The sequence below is a fragment of the Copadichromis virginalis genome, linkage group LG4 (assembly GCF_057382275.1).
Source record: "Copadichromis virginalis isolate Kocher_CV1m ecotype Utaka linkage group LG4, C_Virginalis_male_GT1.1, whole genome shotgun sequence".
NCBI classification, from domain to species: Eukaryota; Metazoa; Chordata; class Actinopteri; order Cichliformes; family Cichlidae; genus Copadichromis; species Copadichromis virginalis.
Genome location: NC_140621.1, coordinates 2877202 through 2894412, shown reverse-complemented (window position 1 = coordinate 2894412; position 17211 = coordinate 2877202). Strand labels below are relative to the sequence as shown.

The 17211-nt window shown below is 44.5% G+C and overlaps 1 protein-coding gene across 2 annotated transcripts in view; it reads left to right on the top strand.

The window, feature by feature from the left end:
• Positions 1-254: 254 nt before the first annotated feature.
• Positions 255-17211, top strand: part of fbxl16 (F-box and leucine-rich repeat protein 16) — a 29657-nt gene continuing 12700 nt past the window's right edge. Inside the window, exon 1 of one of the 2 annotated variants that reach the window (XM_085453130.1) lies at positions 255-764. The gene's annotated coding sequence lies outside the window, so the exon portion shown is untranslated. The remainder of the gene's footprint in view (positions 765-17211) is intronic. The other variant, XM_085453129.1, reaches the window with a different exon arrangement.

Genomic DNA, 17211 nt, shown 5'->3' with positions numbered 1-17211 from the left:
GATAACTGTGGCAGCCTGAACTCTTTCTTAAGGTCAAACACCAGTTTTTCACAGAGCATGTTTACAAATGCTGTAATAGTCGGAGCATGCGGAGTCACCCAGTTGGTGAAGAGTTAAATAACTCGCTTCTTTATTCATGAGCAAATTGTTTAATGTTGCTCCAACTTCTGCATCATATGAGCGGCCTACACACAGTTTTGTGTGTCCTCCACAGTAATGGGGGTTCAGTGAAGTTTGCTGTCTGTCACGAGTGGAGAATCACGTGCGCTGTTGCTTCAGGTAGCAGTCACATACACACACGGGCACAGGTAAAGCAGCTGTTGGTGTTTGGTTTTCGGGGTGTGCAGCATGCAGAAGCTGCTGCTCCTCGGGTTACATAAGAAGCAGACACGGTGGCTCTGTGCACGCCGCTGCTCCAGCTGCCCTCGCCTATCTCTTTAAATGAGACTGAGCCTCTCCGCTCTGCGTGTGTGCATGTGTGTGTGGAGGAGAAATTACGAGACAGAAAGGGCCACTGTAGGACTCGGCGATCGAAAACACAATAGACAAGCTCTTGTGCTTGGATGCGAACGACTTTGCAGAGGAGCCGAATGTGGTTTTCTGTCTATGGCGCATCTTTAGCTCGGCGATTGGACGCAGGACCAGCTCGTAATAATTATTTATTTCGCCCATTCTGCGCCGCACCGGTGGAAGAACCGTGATCGAGGCAGCGACAGCGACGTGCTGATCATGGATTAATGCCCGAGTGATTTTTCATCTACAAGGTAAACTGCGGAAAGGGCCGGCCGAGGGAAATGTGTCCGTGATCGCAGGGTGTAGGTGTGTGTGGCGGGGATGGATGGATGGCGTTACTTTATGGCAGCAGCATCCACGCCGCAGCTCCTCCGCGCACAGCGAGAAAGAGGAGACTGCAGGAAGAGGGTGATGTGGGTGAATGGCGGTGGATGTTTTAGTTCTTTGTGTGCACCGTGAGGCCTTCAGGAGCCGGAGCTGATCAACCGCATCGAGCTGCGTATTGTTAACAAACACAATGACGTCAACGTCTGTCAATGACGCACGCTCTTTCGTTCTTGTTTGTTTAACAGTGAAACAGGCTTTAGGAATCCATTTGGACTGCAATGTTTCCTTTGTGTTGCTGTTGTTCCCGGTTCCACCCATGATGCTCTGTCAGCTCTTCTTCATTCTCTGTGGGCCCGCTACGCGTTTCTGCGCTTCATATTTTAAAGGCTCCTTAAGTAGGTCAAATTGAGAAAAAGCAGTATGTTAGGAAAGCCTGCTACCAAGAGCTCGCTTCGAATTTAAATGTGTGGGACATCTTTTAATAATGCAGTTCAGGATGGTTGTTAGGTCATTCTTGGTAAAGGGCCACATCCTTTCAAATCCACACCCATGCAAGTTTTTCACTTGTGTATGTTATCGAATAAAACCATCAGTGGTATCATGAGGGTTCACCAGAAAACAGGTTGTTTCGAGATGGCAAATAGTGATATATTACATGTAGTGATATACAGCCCGTTTCAGGCTGGCGCTCCTTTCCTTTAATCTGACAACAACTAAACCATTGCAGGCTTCACTGGGAGGGATTCTGCTGTTCAGGCAGGGGTCACTCCTGATGTGTCACATGACTTCATTCACACATAGCAACACAAAACAGTAGTTTTGTTAAGTTACGCTCATCATTGATAGAAATGTTTTGGCTATATTGGTCTTTGAGTTGTTCTTTTTCTACAGTGAATGCTCAGCACACACTTTAGACAGCGCTTAAAAATGGTAATTATTTGGTTTTCTTTTCCCATAAAGGAACACAAGGCCAAAGATATACAAAAATCAACATGCAATAAGAATTTAGTGGCACTGATTCTACAATGTCTGCCTCCTGGTGAAGTTCTCTTACTTTTCTCTGCATGAACAAATGTGAAAAACAGAATTGTAGGTTTACTCAGGTCAGCACGGTCTCAGTGTGAAGCTGCTATTAAAGAGTTGGAGGAGCCACTGGACAAAGGCCCAAACTGTCAGCCTCAGTGGAGAAGATGCTGGTTCAGATCCAGCCCAGAAACCAGTCTGCACATGCCAGGCATGAACTGGAAACATGTGTCACTTTCCACTGTCCAAGTTTTACATCACCATTAAATGAGAGGCTACCATCTAAAACTGACACTTTATAAAGTTTATAGGTGATCATGTGAACAAAGAAACGTCATTTTTGAAGGGAAGCTTTATGGTGAGAATGTTTGAAGGAGTCGAGGTGAGTCATTCAACCTGGAGAAAACTGTACCGGCTGCTAGGCATGATACATGCATCAGCAAGGCAGAAACACCTGCTGTGGAGCAAGGCACGCTAAAGTTGTGGAATAACCTTTCCAAAATGAAACTGGTTGTGTAGCTCACAAGGTTGAGCAAGCGAGCTATATGCCACAAAGGTACAGCAGAGACCCGAGTTTTCCTTTCCTGTCCACTCTCAACTATTCTGTCGTAATAAAGGTTAAAAAAACTAAACCCAACAGTACTTAAAAAAATCAAGTCTGTGCAGGGATTACAATCATTTAAACTGAACTAACATATCCAAAAACTCGGCTACTGAAAATGTATTTAGAGGGAAACTTACCAAAGGGACATTTGACCAGATCTAAGTTGTGCTTTAGAATAGAAGAATCCTCTAACTGTCCCACCGGGGGAAATTTGGTTGTAACAGCAGCAAAAAACACACGTAAACAAACAGAACAGGACACAGAACAGAAGCACACACAGTCTTTACATATTTACATCATGGACAATAGTTACCAAAACAGAGTACTGTACCGTTATTAAAATTAAAGAACAGATACCTGACAAACTCAGGTTGTGGTGTGCAGACAGAGCAGGATACTGAAAGATGTTTAAATAGTTAAGAATATTTAGAATAATTAGAAAAGTGCCGATTGTGTACTTTATGCATAGTTTTGACCCTGCATGTATCATTTTTGTATTCATTTAAAAGCAAGCAGACAAAAAACCTCAAATGCTGATGGCAGGTTTGTCATCATGTAGCTCGAGGAAAAGTCAACCCCTTCTTCAATTCATTGGCTTCTAGAATTGAATGTCAAATCATTCTCCTCACATAAACTCTCCTGAGTGGGTGCGCCCCACCAGAATATATATGTTATTACTATATTACCCAAACAGAGCTCTTAGAAGCTTGTACTTATAGTTTCTAGAGTTCACAAACGCGCAACGGGCAGCAGAGTTTTCAGCCGGCTCCTGTCCTGCTCCAACACGCCGTCTCTTAGTTGATCTAAAAATGCTGCTATTGGCTCATGCCGCATCGGGAACTTCCCACCATGACTTCTCTTTATACCTCCCAGGCTTTTACATGCAGCTGTTGAATGTGATTGATTACTCTCTGCCATCACTTTTTGGTGTTTTTTCCAGTTTGATCTTTATTTCTGGCGTTTCTTTTCCAAGTGCATGCAAACGGCTGGCTCTTCTTGAGCCCCATTCTACCTAAAAAACGTCCGACCCTTTGGTGGTCCGCTGTCTCTGTGCTGCACCTCTTTTGCCTGCATTGGTCTTCTGGCTGCCCATGTTGTCACAACTTTCAGATTGTAGTGCTTTTACCAGAGTTTTTGATAATAACATCCTTCATAACAAAAGTATTGCATTAGTCTATATATATGAACATGAGAGGAATGCAAACATACATATTTACATGGTGATGAAAGGTCTTAAGCCATTCATAGACCATCTGCCTTTGAATATGATCATGTGTATTCTTTTATATCGTAGCTTTTTGATCCAAAGCAGAATTAGCACATCTGTTTCCTTCTCTTCATATTAAAAGGTGAACAGCTATCTACTCTGACCAGTTGGCAGCTCAGAGGAAAGCGAGAGATAGAGAGATGAGGACACAACGCAGAGTGGAGAGAGAAGATGCTGAACTCATATTTTATAGCTGTTCACCAAAGCTCTCAATATGTGGTGAAAAGAGACGTCAGTGCTAAGAAGGCCATCACAAGAAATACCAACCAAAACTGTTAGAGAAATTCATGCCAGGTCACCAATCTGACACAGTCTTAAGAAAAAGAAATGCACAAAGACCACAGAAGATAATCAAAGTGAATGATCTCACACTTCTTCCCTTGGATAAGAAAACTGTCTTTACAAAATCCCAGCCAGTAGCACTGATCCATGTCACCATCAAAGTCTACAATCAAGACATGTCTGCATGAATGAAAGGCTTACAACACGATGCAAACCACTGTCAGTGCAGGAATGCCAGGATAGAAAAAGCATCTAACACTTCAGTGGACCTGGGTCACCGGTGTTTATTGATGAGTACTGATAGAAATAGCACGATGGATTCTGAGGTGTACATGGCTACAGTTCTGTGAAAAAGTCTTTGCCCCTTCCTGAACTTTTCTTTTTGCATGTTTGTCACACTGCCATGTTTCATGTCATCAAACAAATTTTAATATTAGACAGAGATAACATGATTAAATGAAACATGCGACTTTGATCAGCCGCATTGGAGGGTTTTCTCGCACGAACAGCCTGAGATGCTTTGACATCTCGATCAGATTTAAGTCTTTGACGAGACCACTCCATCAGTTGCAGCTAGCGCTCCAGCCCCAGACCATCACACTACCACTGTTGGCATGATGTTCTTTTTATGAAATACTGTGTGAATTTTACACCAGATGTAATAAGACTCAAACCTTCCAAAAAGTTCAGTTTCACTGAATATTTTCCCTAAAGTCTTTTTTTCTTTGGCAAATCTAAGATGAACCTTTGTAACCGTTTTTGGTCGTCTTTGTGCTTTGGGCTAAAATATTATCCTCGGACCTTAACTAAGACGAGTGAGGCCTGCAGTCCTTTAGATGTTGATCTGAGCTTTTTTAGGACTTCTTGTGTGATTTCTTGATGCGGCCTTGGACTGGTTTTGTTAGTCTGGCCACTTGTGGAAAGGTTCATCACTGTTCCAGGTTTTCTCCATGTGGTTTACTAAAGCCTTACAATGGTTTTATAACTCTTTCCAGACTTACAGATGTCAGTGACCTACTTTACTGTTCAGGCAGGTTGTATTTAAGTGATTTCTTGATTCAGCAGGTCTGACAGAAGGTCAGGCCTGGGTGTGGCATATGAAATTCAACTCAGCTTTCCAAAAAATGTGGTTAATCTCAGATAATTCAGTTCATTGATGACTCTGTTGGCTCTACCCAACAGAGTCATCGGTGACTCTGCATATAAGAACCAATCCATGGTAAATGGATTGGTTCTTATATAGTGCTTTTCTACTCTGTCTGAGCACTCTTTATACAACAAGCGCCATTCCCTCATTTGCACAAGCACTTTTTTCTACACCTAAGTGCTTTCTATCTAACATTCACAGTCATTCATACTCCAGGGATGCAGTTTGCCCAGAGAGCAAATATGAGGTTCAGTCTCTTACCCAAGGATATTTTGGCAAACTGAAGGAGAGAGACCACAAACAAGTGGCTGACAGTGGCTGCAGTAAAGGTTTAGCAGAGCATCTTAAAGGATTCAGCTGTAGAAATTAAAAAAAAATAAAGTGTAAGAATAAGAAATGAAAACAAAAATATTTAGAAGTTTTGATAGTTTCTCTAGTTGTCTTGGTGCACGCTCAATCATGCAGGTAAGCAAAAAAAGTTGATTCAGTTCATCTGGATGTTTTCAGTGGGAGAAACGTTTCGTCATCATCAGGTGACGTCTTCAGTCTCAGCTGACTGCAGGTTTCAGTCTTATAAACAGGACATTTGCATGATGACTGAAACCAGCCCACTGAAGGAACAATGGGCTGGGAGGTCAGTCCCTTCATCATTAATATAACTCTCATGACCATTGATCAAAGCTCACTGAAAACGCCACGTCCAGATGAACAGAATCAACCTTTTCTCTAGTTGGTTTTGAGCCTCTGATCATCAGCAGTGTTTTTGAAAAATACGTCCTGAGAGAGGAATATATCATGTCAAACGTATCGGTCCAAGTACAGAACCTCGTGGACTCATTTACATGAATACACTGGAATTTATCAGTGCAATGAATTTCCTTTAATAACAGCAGTTTGTTTTAGTCATTAACGGTATTGAATCCTGCATCGAGGCCTAACAGGACCTCACCGCAGCAGAGACATGTTCACAGTTAGAGGCCGTAAGACGATCGCCCGTCGCCTGTACTCGTGTAGATTTCTGTAGCTGATTGACAGCAGCCGAAATGCATCTTTGATTAATTGGAAGATAGCTGGGACAAGTAAAGGCTTTTAAGGAATATTGTAATGACAACACCCTTAAAAGACTTCCACATAGACTAATAAAGAGAAACTGATCATAAACTTCAATAACAAAGTTTAACGTGTTGTATGGACAGCTCTGATAGACTTGTTGAAACATGGTTTGAACTTTTTGAATATATCATAAAGTAGTCTGTAAGTCAGGCATGCTCTCCCTCTCAGAGCCGTCTGTCCTCTCCCCTTCATTCCCTGTTGGTTCCTTATAATACAATTAGATAACATTGACCTCTGTGGATTGTTTTCACTACAGCACAGAAAATCAGTATGAAAAATGCAAAAGATTCACAACTAAAATGACATGTACGGAAATATAAGAACGATTGTTAAATCATATCTTGTATTTTATAACATCTTCAGCAGAGATATTCATGACATTAGGTAATATTTATTATTAATCCCTTTTTAAACAGAACAGCCTTAAGATTAGCCCTGTGAGCGGGTTAGGGTCTCTGTCAGGAAGTGTTTGAACATATACACACCTGCCCGCTAGCTTAGGTCGGCCAATCAGCAGCTCGGCACCAGAAACTAAGTATAACTTTAGAGGTGACCGTGCATGTTAGGCAGGCCTTTGGCACTCTTTAAGGAGTCGACTGACTTTGTTTCAACGTGTTTGATTTTATTTTTCTTTATCCTGTTTGTATATGTACAGCACTTTGTGAAGCCTGGTTTCATGTTAACGTGCTGTATAAATAAAGCTGATCTGGTCTGGACCTGTGGCTTCATTTAAAAGCACACAGTTGGTTTGTTTTTATTAAAAAATAAAAAACTAGCATCAAACATGATTGTCCCCTGTGCCTCGCTCAGGACAATATTATCCAGTTGTTTATTTGTGATGTTGTGATAGTTTCCACTGTGGTAAAGCAGATGAATATAAAAAGGGCTTCGGGTCAGATTTGGGTATTTCAGGCTAGCTGAGTCAGAAGGGATCATCAAACCCTGTTAGTGAAAAGTAAATGATTATATATTCCCTATAGTGATACTCAAAGATAGGCATAAACAATATTTTGACTGACAGTGAAGTTTACAGTGGGTGTCAAAATGATTTATAACAGATATTTCCAACAAACAAACAGCTCCGCACCTCAAAAAAGTAACATAAAGGAAAAAAGTCAAACATTGTGATGGACTTTTTACATTTGTGAAAAAAATGTAAAAAGTTGTCGTATGGCAGTAATAAATAGACTGAAGTTACCAGAATCACTGGGATATAACAGATATAACTAATGTTAACGCAGGGCCTTTGTTTCCAGAAGAATATTTAACAATATTATATTCACTTAGTTAATTTCAGCACTTCCTTTTTGCTGCTACAGGATATTTTAACTGAAAATAAGTAAGCAAGATGAACTTCTTTCTACAACAGCGTGGTGGAGCTGCACAGGTAGCCAATTAAATTAATAACAGTAACATTTATTTGAAGTCATTTTACTTTCTGTAAAGTCTCATTAAAATTATTATCAGTCCCTCGGTGGATAAAAATGTCTCATTTGTAAAACTGCTGTAAAGTTTTATATTTGTTGCTTATTATTATTATCCATCCATTTCCTTTTTTTTTTTCTTTTTGCCTGTCCCATTTGGTTCTTTAGCCATCAGAATTGTTGTCTGAAGACAAACAAGGATACCCAATGGATTTACTTTGCCAAATGGATCATCGTGGCATTGCCGTATTGGTCCATTTGGTCGATCTTTGTTTTTATTATTTATTATATTTTATTTTCAGATGTTACAGACGGGACAGACATGAGTGAGAGATAGGAAAGGGAGAAAGAAAGAGGAAGGAAAGGAAAAACAGAAGGGGAGAGGGACAGTGAGAGAGGGGGGGAGAAAAAAAATAAAAATCTCCTGGATCACCTGTTGAGAGAAGAATAGAAAACAAGCAAAAAAAGACAAAAAAAACAAAAAACAAAGCAACATACTAAACACAACACCATCGCATTAATCTAGCTAAGTGTAAACAGCAGTAAATACTAAATATTCAATGTTGTTGTGCAGCACGCAGGACAGATGTGCTTCGAAGTAGCAGCCAAGAAAGGTGTAATTTGGGTCTACGAGCAGTGAACACCTGTGTGCATACCTGTGTGGATCAGCGCGCTTGTATTCCAAAGGTTTCTCCATGTAACGATCTGCTAGGGAGTGTGGGGGGGCCACAGCCCCGTCCTCCAGGGTGTGAAGCAGGTATGGAGGAGATCAAAACTCCAGACATCCAGAGGCCCCCAGAACACAAGAGACCAAGGAAGACCAACAGAGGGGCAGCCGCGCCACTGTCCCAGAAAGAGCTGAGGAGAGTCCCAGATGAGGGCTCACTCAGCAGCCGCGGAGCAGAAGCCAGGGGGAGTTGCAGTGACGCGCCCGTGAGCTCCGCCGGCCGCCAGCTGTGCCTGAGTGACCGAGCCCCAGGCCGAGAGGCCCGGGGCACCCCACCCCCGAAGGGGCCCGAGCGAGCCCCAGGCTCCAGGCCCCGATAAGCGGCCGCCAAGGAGTGAGCCGGTGTGTACCTGGACGCCCACCCCCAGACACAAAGAACCACCAACGCACCGACACCTGAGGGAGTCCGCCACCGGCAGGGGAAGTGGTGGTAGGTGGAGATAGGCCTCCAAACCTTGGAGGGCCTGAGGTGTCCCCAGAGAGGTGGCGTCTGACACCCAACCTGACATATAGACACAGACATACAGGCACACACAGACACAAACATCCATTCCCCCCCTCAGGCTCTCATATGCACTCACTCCACACTCAACCAACGTGGAGACAGACGATCACACTCCCCAAGCGTACTCTACAAACCGGGTCTAGGTACCCTTGCCCCTGGAGGGGGGAACTGCACCCAGACCCAGGTGGTGTTACCCTTTTCCCTGCGGTGGGGAGAGGCAGACCGCCCCGACTCCGCAGCAGCAGGGAGGCCCCACACCCCAGACCGCAGTCGGACGGCCAACTCCACCTAGCCCTCCCGCTCCAGCAGGCCGCAGAGAATGGGGGTGGGAGAAGACTCCAAACCTCCCTCCACCCGCTCATTGTAGCGTTGATGCATGTGTGTTCTAAGGTGCAATTAAAACCCAGGAGGGCTTGGAGCTACCTGCCAAGGAGCAGCAGGTAAGCGCATGGTCCCTCCTGCTAGCCCTCAATGTCTACGTGTATTTAAAATTGAGAGGTGGGCAACGACGCCAGGGGTGGGGTGTACACCCTGATGGTAATTTGGACTCCGTGATTGTGCCCACCCCCAAGATCCTATATGTATGTGTAATGAGAGTGTGAGTAATGTGAATGTCTAAGTTGTGGGATAAAATTGAGGCAGAGGCAGCCAGAAGGGGACAGAGGGGGGGGGGGGGGGTAGCCTCCTCTGCACCCTGGTGACATACCCCTACTCCAAGGCCCTGCATGTGTGGGTGGTTGTGGTGGAGCGGGAAGAGAGAGGCAGCTGGAGATGGGGAGGGAAGGAAGGGAGGGGCAGGTAACCCCTCCCTGGGGCCAGCTCCCCCGCTGACCCCAGTAGGCACTCCCACACTCCGCGACCCGCCAGGGAAAGGGGGCCCAGGCCCATCCAGACCGGGGCCCAGTGCAGCAGCGCCTCCCGGCCCCACAGAGCCCGGGACAGTCCACCCAACCCCACCACAGAGAAAACTGCACCCACCCCACCATCCACTCATCTTCCAGACTACATAAGACAGTAAACGCCCAGGCTGAGATCTTCCTCCACCTCTCCTGTATCTCCCCCTCCTGCAGAGAGAGTTCCTGAAGAGAGGAAAGCTCCTGCAAGATGTGACCATCTCCCCCACCAGTTGAAGAGCCCCCCAGGTGGTTCGACGCACCGGCGGCACCCCGCTCCAGGGCCGGGCCCCCATGCACCCACCCGCCCACAACCCCGGCAACACACCAACCAGGATCCAAGCCCCCGAGGCCCGGCCCGGGCCCCAGCCCAGAGACGGAGTGCCCCCAGAACCTCACGCCCATCCCGGACCCACCCAGGGGCAGCCAGGCTACCAGATCAGTAACCCACGTCCGTCAGCACAGACCCTCCCCTAGCCCCGCTGCACGCAGCCGCGAGGAAACAGTCACCTGAGAGCCAACAGAGCCCCCAACCGGACATGACCGCTACCCCGGGTTGAGCCCCCCAAGGAAGATGCCTCCGGGGAACCCCCCGACGCCCTAAGCCTGTCCCTACCCCCACACCAATCACAACAGTGAAGGCGGGACCAAACTATGACCCCCCACCCCCACTAGGTGATGGAGCTGATCAAAGGAGCCCAGAGCAATTGATCTGATGTGGTGGCAGAGGCTGTATCAAGACTAATGTAATCTAATAGATAATTTCTATATTGGTTAGAATTAAGATTATTTTTATTTTTCCAGTTCATGAGGACTGTTTTCTTGGCTATGCATAGGGCAATGAAAACCATATGGGCGATATTCTTTTCTGAAGTGACATTATCTAAGCTGCCCAACAAACACACTAAGGGGGAAGTTGGAATGTTACATTTCAGACACTTCGATAAGTCTTCACATATCTCGCGCCAAAACCTTTGCACTGGTGGACAGAACCAAAGAGCGTGGATATAATTGTCTGGTGTATTGCCTTGACAGTGTGAGCAGTTGTTGGAAGATGTAAAGCCCATCTTGAACATCCGATGACCTGTATAGTGCACTCTATGTAGTATTTTGTATTGTATTAATTGCAGACTGGGATTTTTAATTAATTTAAAGGTTTTTAAGCAAATCTGAGACCAGAAGTTTTGGTCTAAGTTAACTGATAAATCCGCTTCCCACTTTGCAATAGGAAGTGATATTGATTCATCTAATTTAGAAAGTGTTCTGTATATTTTAGATAATAATTTGGGGGATTTAAGAGTAAGAAAATGTGCCGCACTTAGTGGTGTTTGTAATTCAACTTGACTGAGGTTAAATTTATTTTTTACTATGGATTTAATTTGTTGATATTCTAAAAATCTTGTCTTGTTGATCCCATATTGTGCAACTAGTCTGTCAAATGGAATAAATTCTGTTCCCTCTAATATATGTTCTAAGTATTTAATTCCTTTACAACTCCATTCTGGGAAATTAATCATATTATTGTTTTGTAATATGTCAGGGTTATTCCAGATAGGTGTACGTTTGCATGGGATTAATGAAGACTCCGTTATTTTTAGAAACTCCCACCATGCTGTTAGAGAAAAGCTGATGTTGATACTTTTAAAGCATTCATGTCTTTTGATGTTTGAGCTAATAAATGGTAGGTCTGAAATCTCTAGATCCTTGCATAGTGCCTGTTCAACATCTAGCCAGGGCTCATCTAAGAAGGTATGTTTTAACCATTCTGAGATGAACTGAAGCCTGTTGGCTAAGAAGTATTGGTGAAAATTAGGCAGATCTAATCCTCCTCTATCCTTGGTTCTTTGTAGCGTTTTTAAGCTAATACGCGGGGGTTTATCTTTCCAAAGGAATTTGGAAATATATGAATCCAGAGATCTGAACCAATCTTGTGATGGTTTGTTAGGGATCATCAAAAATAAGTAATTTATTTTTGGCAAGATCATCATTTTTATAGTGGCGACCCTTCCCATGAGTGATATGGGTAAAGATTTCCATCTAGTCAGATCGCCTTCTACTTTCTTTAGAAGTGTGATGTGGTTTAATTTAGTTAAGTCTGAAAGCTTAGGAGAGACATTAATACCTAAATATTTAATATTTCCGGATTGCAGTGGGGCAGAGGAAGAATTATGGAAGGAGCAGTTAATGGGGAGAACTGTAGATTTTGGCCAGTTAATTGAATAATCTGAAACTCTTGAAAACCAGTTTATTAAAGTAATTACCTCAGAGAGGTTGGTTTGTGTGTTTTGCAGAAAAAGCAACACATCATCCGCATAGAGACTGATTTTATGTTCTATGTTCTTACATTTTATGCCCTTAATTAATTAATTAATCCATCCATTTCCTTCTACTTCTTCCGGGGCCTCCTCCCAGGGGGACATGCCCAGAGCGCCTCACCCAGAGCGCCTCACCCAGAGCGCCTCACCCAGGAGGCATCCTTGGAGAGTAGCGACTCTACTCTGAGTCCGTCTCGAATGAAGGAACTTCTCCTATCTCTGAGGGGGAGGCCGGCCACCCTTTTTTCTGCCACTTATATCTGGGATCTCGTTCTCTCAGTCACTACCCAGAGCTTGTGACCATGGGTGAGGGCAGAGCTTTGCTGCCATGCTCAGCTCTCTCTTTACCATAAAGGACATGCAGCATCTGCATCACTGCAGTCGTGGCCTCAATCCAGAGCGAACTCGGCCACCACCCCATGTAGCCAACAGAACCACATCACTTGCAAAGAAATCCTGGCCACCAAAGTAAAGCCTTCCTGCACCTTCTAATTCTTCTAAAATTATGAACAGGATTAGTGACAAAGAGCAGCAATGGCAGAGTCCAGCTGCCACCATGAGTTTGACTGATTTCAAGCTTCTCAAATTGTTGTATAGGGAACGTACAGCTTGTAGCAATGGGCCACAGACCCCATACTCGCAAAGCACTGTGGTCAAATGCCTTCTCCAAGTCCAAAAAGCACATGCAGACTGGTTGGGCAAAATCCCACGCACCCTCAAATCTCCTTGAGAGGACAGAGAGTTGGTCCAGTGTCCCACAACACGGACGTATCTGAGGTTCGACTTATGGACAAGTTCTCCTTCCCAGTATTCTGGCATAGTCCTTCCCAGAGAGGCTGAGGAGTGCGACCCCCCCATGTACTCGGGGGTCTGGTCCATTCGAGTCTTGCCCCCCATCGCCATGCGATGTTATAGAGATGTGTCAACACAACAACCAGGGACTGAAATATCTAGATTTATTTTAATGTCTAACAACAAACAAACATAACAAAAACACACTAAGACAGTACACACTGTCATACAACCAAAGCCTTATTCGAATCTAAATTTTGCACTACTTTCCTTCAGCTCTTTGAATTTCTTAAAGCCTTTCTAGTTAAAGTCACAGTGCATACATACACATGTGTGCAGGTGCATTTAGCCTCTCCTGTGGCTCAGGGGAGTCCTTATAGTGTTCAGAGTTAAGCAGCACGTCTCAGCTCCTGCTGTGGTCGTGTGGGTATCACGGACAGTCTCAGATTACTGACCTGTAGCATCCTGGTCTTAGCTGATAGGAGTGGCATGCTAGCAGTTGTACTCTGACCTTTGACATCAACGAGACCTTTTCTCCCAGAGAGCCACAGCACTGGATATTTTCTCTTTTTCAGACCATCTCTGTGACGTCATGTATGTTTCTCAAACACCAGCCAACCACATTCACTCAAATCATCACCATTCTGGTCCTCAGCTTGAACTTCACCAGGTCACCTCGACCTTGTCTAAGTGCACTGACTTGTTGCTAGGTGACTGACTGATTAGATATATGTGTTAGTAAGCAGATGAGCGGGTGTACCTCATGGAGTATATGCTTGGCACATAGATTTATTCTTTAAAGGAAAAACAGAGATAGCAGCAGGACCCTCTAAGAAATGCAGCAACAGGCGGTCAGCCTGAAACTGATATTTGTGCCTTATTCCCAGTCATTTTGTCATGTATTAATATTTTTATTTACAGTGTAGTTTGGCTTTCTGGTTTCCTTCTTGCCCAGTCTTTATGTGCTCTGTCTGGCTTGCTGATTGGATGCCTTTGTATCACCCCTGCTTTTAATACTACTCCACAATTTGGGTTAAAGACATTTATTTTATTCTGTGTTTTTGCATGAATGCCATCCATCACTTTCTAAACTGATGGGCCTGTATCAGTGGTGACAGGGTGGAGGGTCGGGTAGACCCCGGACAGATCAGTGTGTGCAAGGCTAACAGGAGAACCCACACAGAAAGGCCCCGGCTAACTGATGGATAACAGGCTAACCACTGCTCACGTCAATTTTATTTATATATCACAAAATCAAACAGCTGCTTAAAAGTGCTTTATAGATTGCCTGAATTATTTCACACAAACTCTTTGCAGTTGTTTCAAATATACAATATTTCATGAACTATTATTTTTTTAATCAGCTAGCACTGTGGGAAACAGACTCTGACACTCCACAGCTGCACCCACAGTTCATAATGCTGAGTAAGAATCACATGTGAGGGAACAGACTACCGATATTTCCTGCTAATGACAATATTGTATGTGTACATGTGTTTCCTCTACTCGGGAATGTTGGATTTCATTGAGTGGTTTCTCTGTATTAGTTCTTTTCCTTAAACTTGTTACATCTGTAACAATGTGTTATTTAAATAGTCTGTTACAGTTACTGTCTTGGAGCAACTGTAACCTGCATCATTTCCTGTTCTGATTCTGATTTAGTGCTTAAAGAAAGAGAAGCCTGTAATATGGGACAAAAATCAAGACAATTTAATTCAGTTCAGTTTCATTTAAATAGCACCAAACTGTGACAACAGTCACCTTAAAAACATTTAATATTGTAAAAACTCCAATAACACAGAGAAGCCCCCGATAATTAAAGAACCCTCTGTGAACCCTCGGGGCCAAAAATCTCGGTTTTTTTACACAGACTTGGCTATTTCATGTGAATCAGCTAAATTGTGTTTAGCACTGCTGCTACGTGGCACAGCAGACTGTGTGTAGCATCACTTTGTGTTATCTGTGTAGTCTTTATGGTAAACTTTGCATCTGTGATATCAGAGGGACTGTTCCAGCTGTCTTTGCTCTGATGGGTTCTCCTGACGTTACTCTGAAGTGTTTGCTTTCTGAAACATTTCATTGTGCTCGCTGTAGCCACAGTTGCTGACAACACTGGCGTATTATGTAATGGATGAACCTTGTTTATGCTACTGCAGAGGCAGTGCCAGTCTGCTGAGGAGCTGACAAGACATGAAAGTGAGAAAATGCACAATGTGTTCATACTGAAAAGTGCCTTTGTTGTGCATACATGCACATATAGCATATAGCATCACATCTAGCTGTGTTAATAGAATTGGACAGGGAGATAGTGCTGTGCGTCTGAGCACCACAGTCACCATGTTATATAACTGAGTGGTTTGAGCTTTCATGCTACTGATACAGGGAGGGCACACAGAACAGGCCTCACTCCTTTACACTGTGCTGTCTTTTACTTCGATATCATGTCAGGTTCTTTTAACGTTAGCAAGAAGACCGAGTGTTCAAATAACGGGGTCAGGGCTACCTAACACATTCCAAACGATGCAACATGAGGGTTACTATCTCACACAAGACTACAGACTGGCAGCAGATGGGGTTTGAACCAGCAACCCTCTGATTAGTAGATGACCAGCCTGACCTCCTGAGCTACAGTTGACTTACCTCCAATAGCAGATGTTACAGTAATACCAGCCCTGGTAGGTTCTCTGATGGCAGACTGGTCCTGGCCAGCAAAGTGTGAATCACACTGAAACATGTTAACTCACCTGGATCCAGGTTATCCAGGCCCCACCCTGGAGCCTGGTCTTGGGGACAGCTACATGTGTCAATCCTCCTGTGGACCCTCCGCCCACAGAAAGGCCACGAGCTTCTAGTGCAGTATGGACTGGGCAGCGATACTTGTGGGATTATCTCTGGGTCTTCTTAAGCAGTGAGGGAAGGAGTGAGGAGCGCTGTGGACCAGCCTGTCATGGTGAACAGAGAACAAAGCTGTGGATTTAGCTCTTCAAATGTTGTGGGTACTGACTGAAAGAATGAGATGACAGATATAGGCCTCTGGTTTCTGAGCTCTCCCAGATACAGAGACACACTGAAAGGAGCCAGTGAAGTAAAGGTGTCTAACTACAGTGCCCCCAGATGGACACAACAGACGGGAAGACCAGGGTAGATGCTGAGATTATGTTATGATGTCCTGCCAGAGGAGCCAGAGGAGGAGGCTGGGGAGACGTAGGGGCCTGCTGCCTGGACTAGGGTTGCCAACCGTCCCTTAAAATACGGAATCGTCCCGTATTTCGAAACAAAAGCACACGTCCCGTATTGAGCTAATAAGGGACGCACTTTGTCCCGTAATACAGTGAGAATCAAAAGTAGTCTATAAATGTTAATGGAATTAACGCTTTGTTTGAAAGCATAATTCCCAGCCCCTCTCCTGCTTTGTGACCAATGAGCTGACAGCACACTTATGACAATTCGAGTATGACAATTCAGATTACCGCTCATCTCATTGGTCGAGGAAAGGTCGCTTGCGGAGAAAATACCGGAAGACAACAGATGACCACAACAAGAAGCATGGCCAACAGGGGAACAAACGCCGTCACTGCGGTGCAAGTCTCGGACGACAGTACACCTAAAGCTGGGCAAACACTGTGCGATTTTTTCAGTCACGTTATTCAGCTCCTGCTCAAACTGCACGATTGACTCGCAGGGGTTAGAAGTTCGTATGTCACGATGCAGGTCTCACACTATACGGCCCGATGCTCTGATGCGACCTGAGTGCTCACACTGTGCCAACATAACATGAAGGTTATAACAGAAAATCTGTCGCTCGCTCTCTCTGTCTTTCACTCACACAGACACACCACCACCATCAACTTTGCTAAATTGCTAATGAAAAACATTGATCGGGCAGCTGTGATTGAGCAGCAGTGTAAATCCAACTATTTTCACGGTTGTTGTGGTCGTGATAATTTTGTGATGCCACATCGAAAAGGCTCGGATGAGCTTTCCAAAGTTCTACAAGTTGTGCCTCCATCGCTTGTGTCCAGATCACACGCTGCACAGCCGTGCTGCTCCGTCTTTTTCACCGACGTTTACGTTTGCGCGTGAGCAGTGTGAGCGCCTGTGGTGAGACCCTCACGAGCGATTGATGATCGGGAGCTGGTCGTGAGGTGTTAATCACTTCTCGTTACCCCACGTATACTACACGATGCACGATGAAGGCCAAAATCGGTCCGATCACTCAAAAATCGGCTCAAAATGGGCCAAAAACCGCACAGTGTGAGCCCAGCATTAGAGCAGCAAT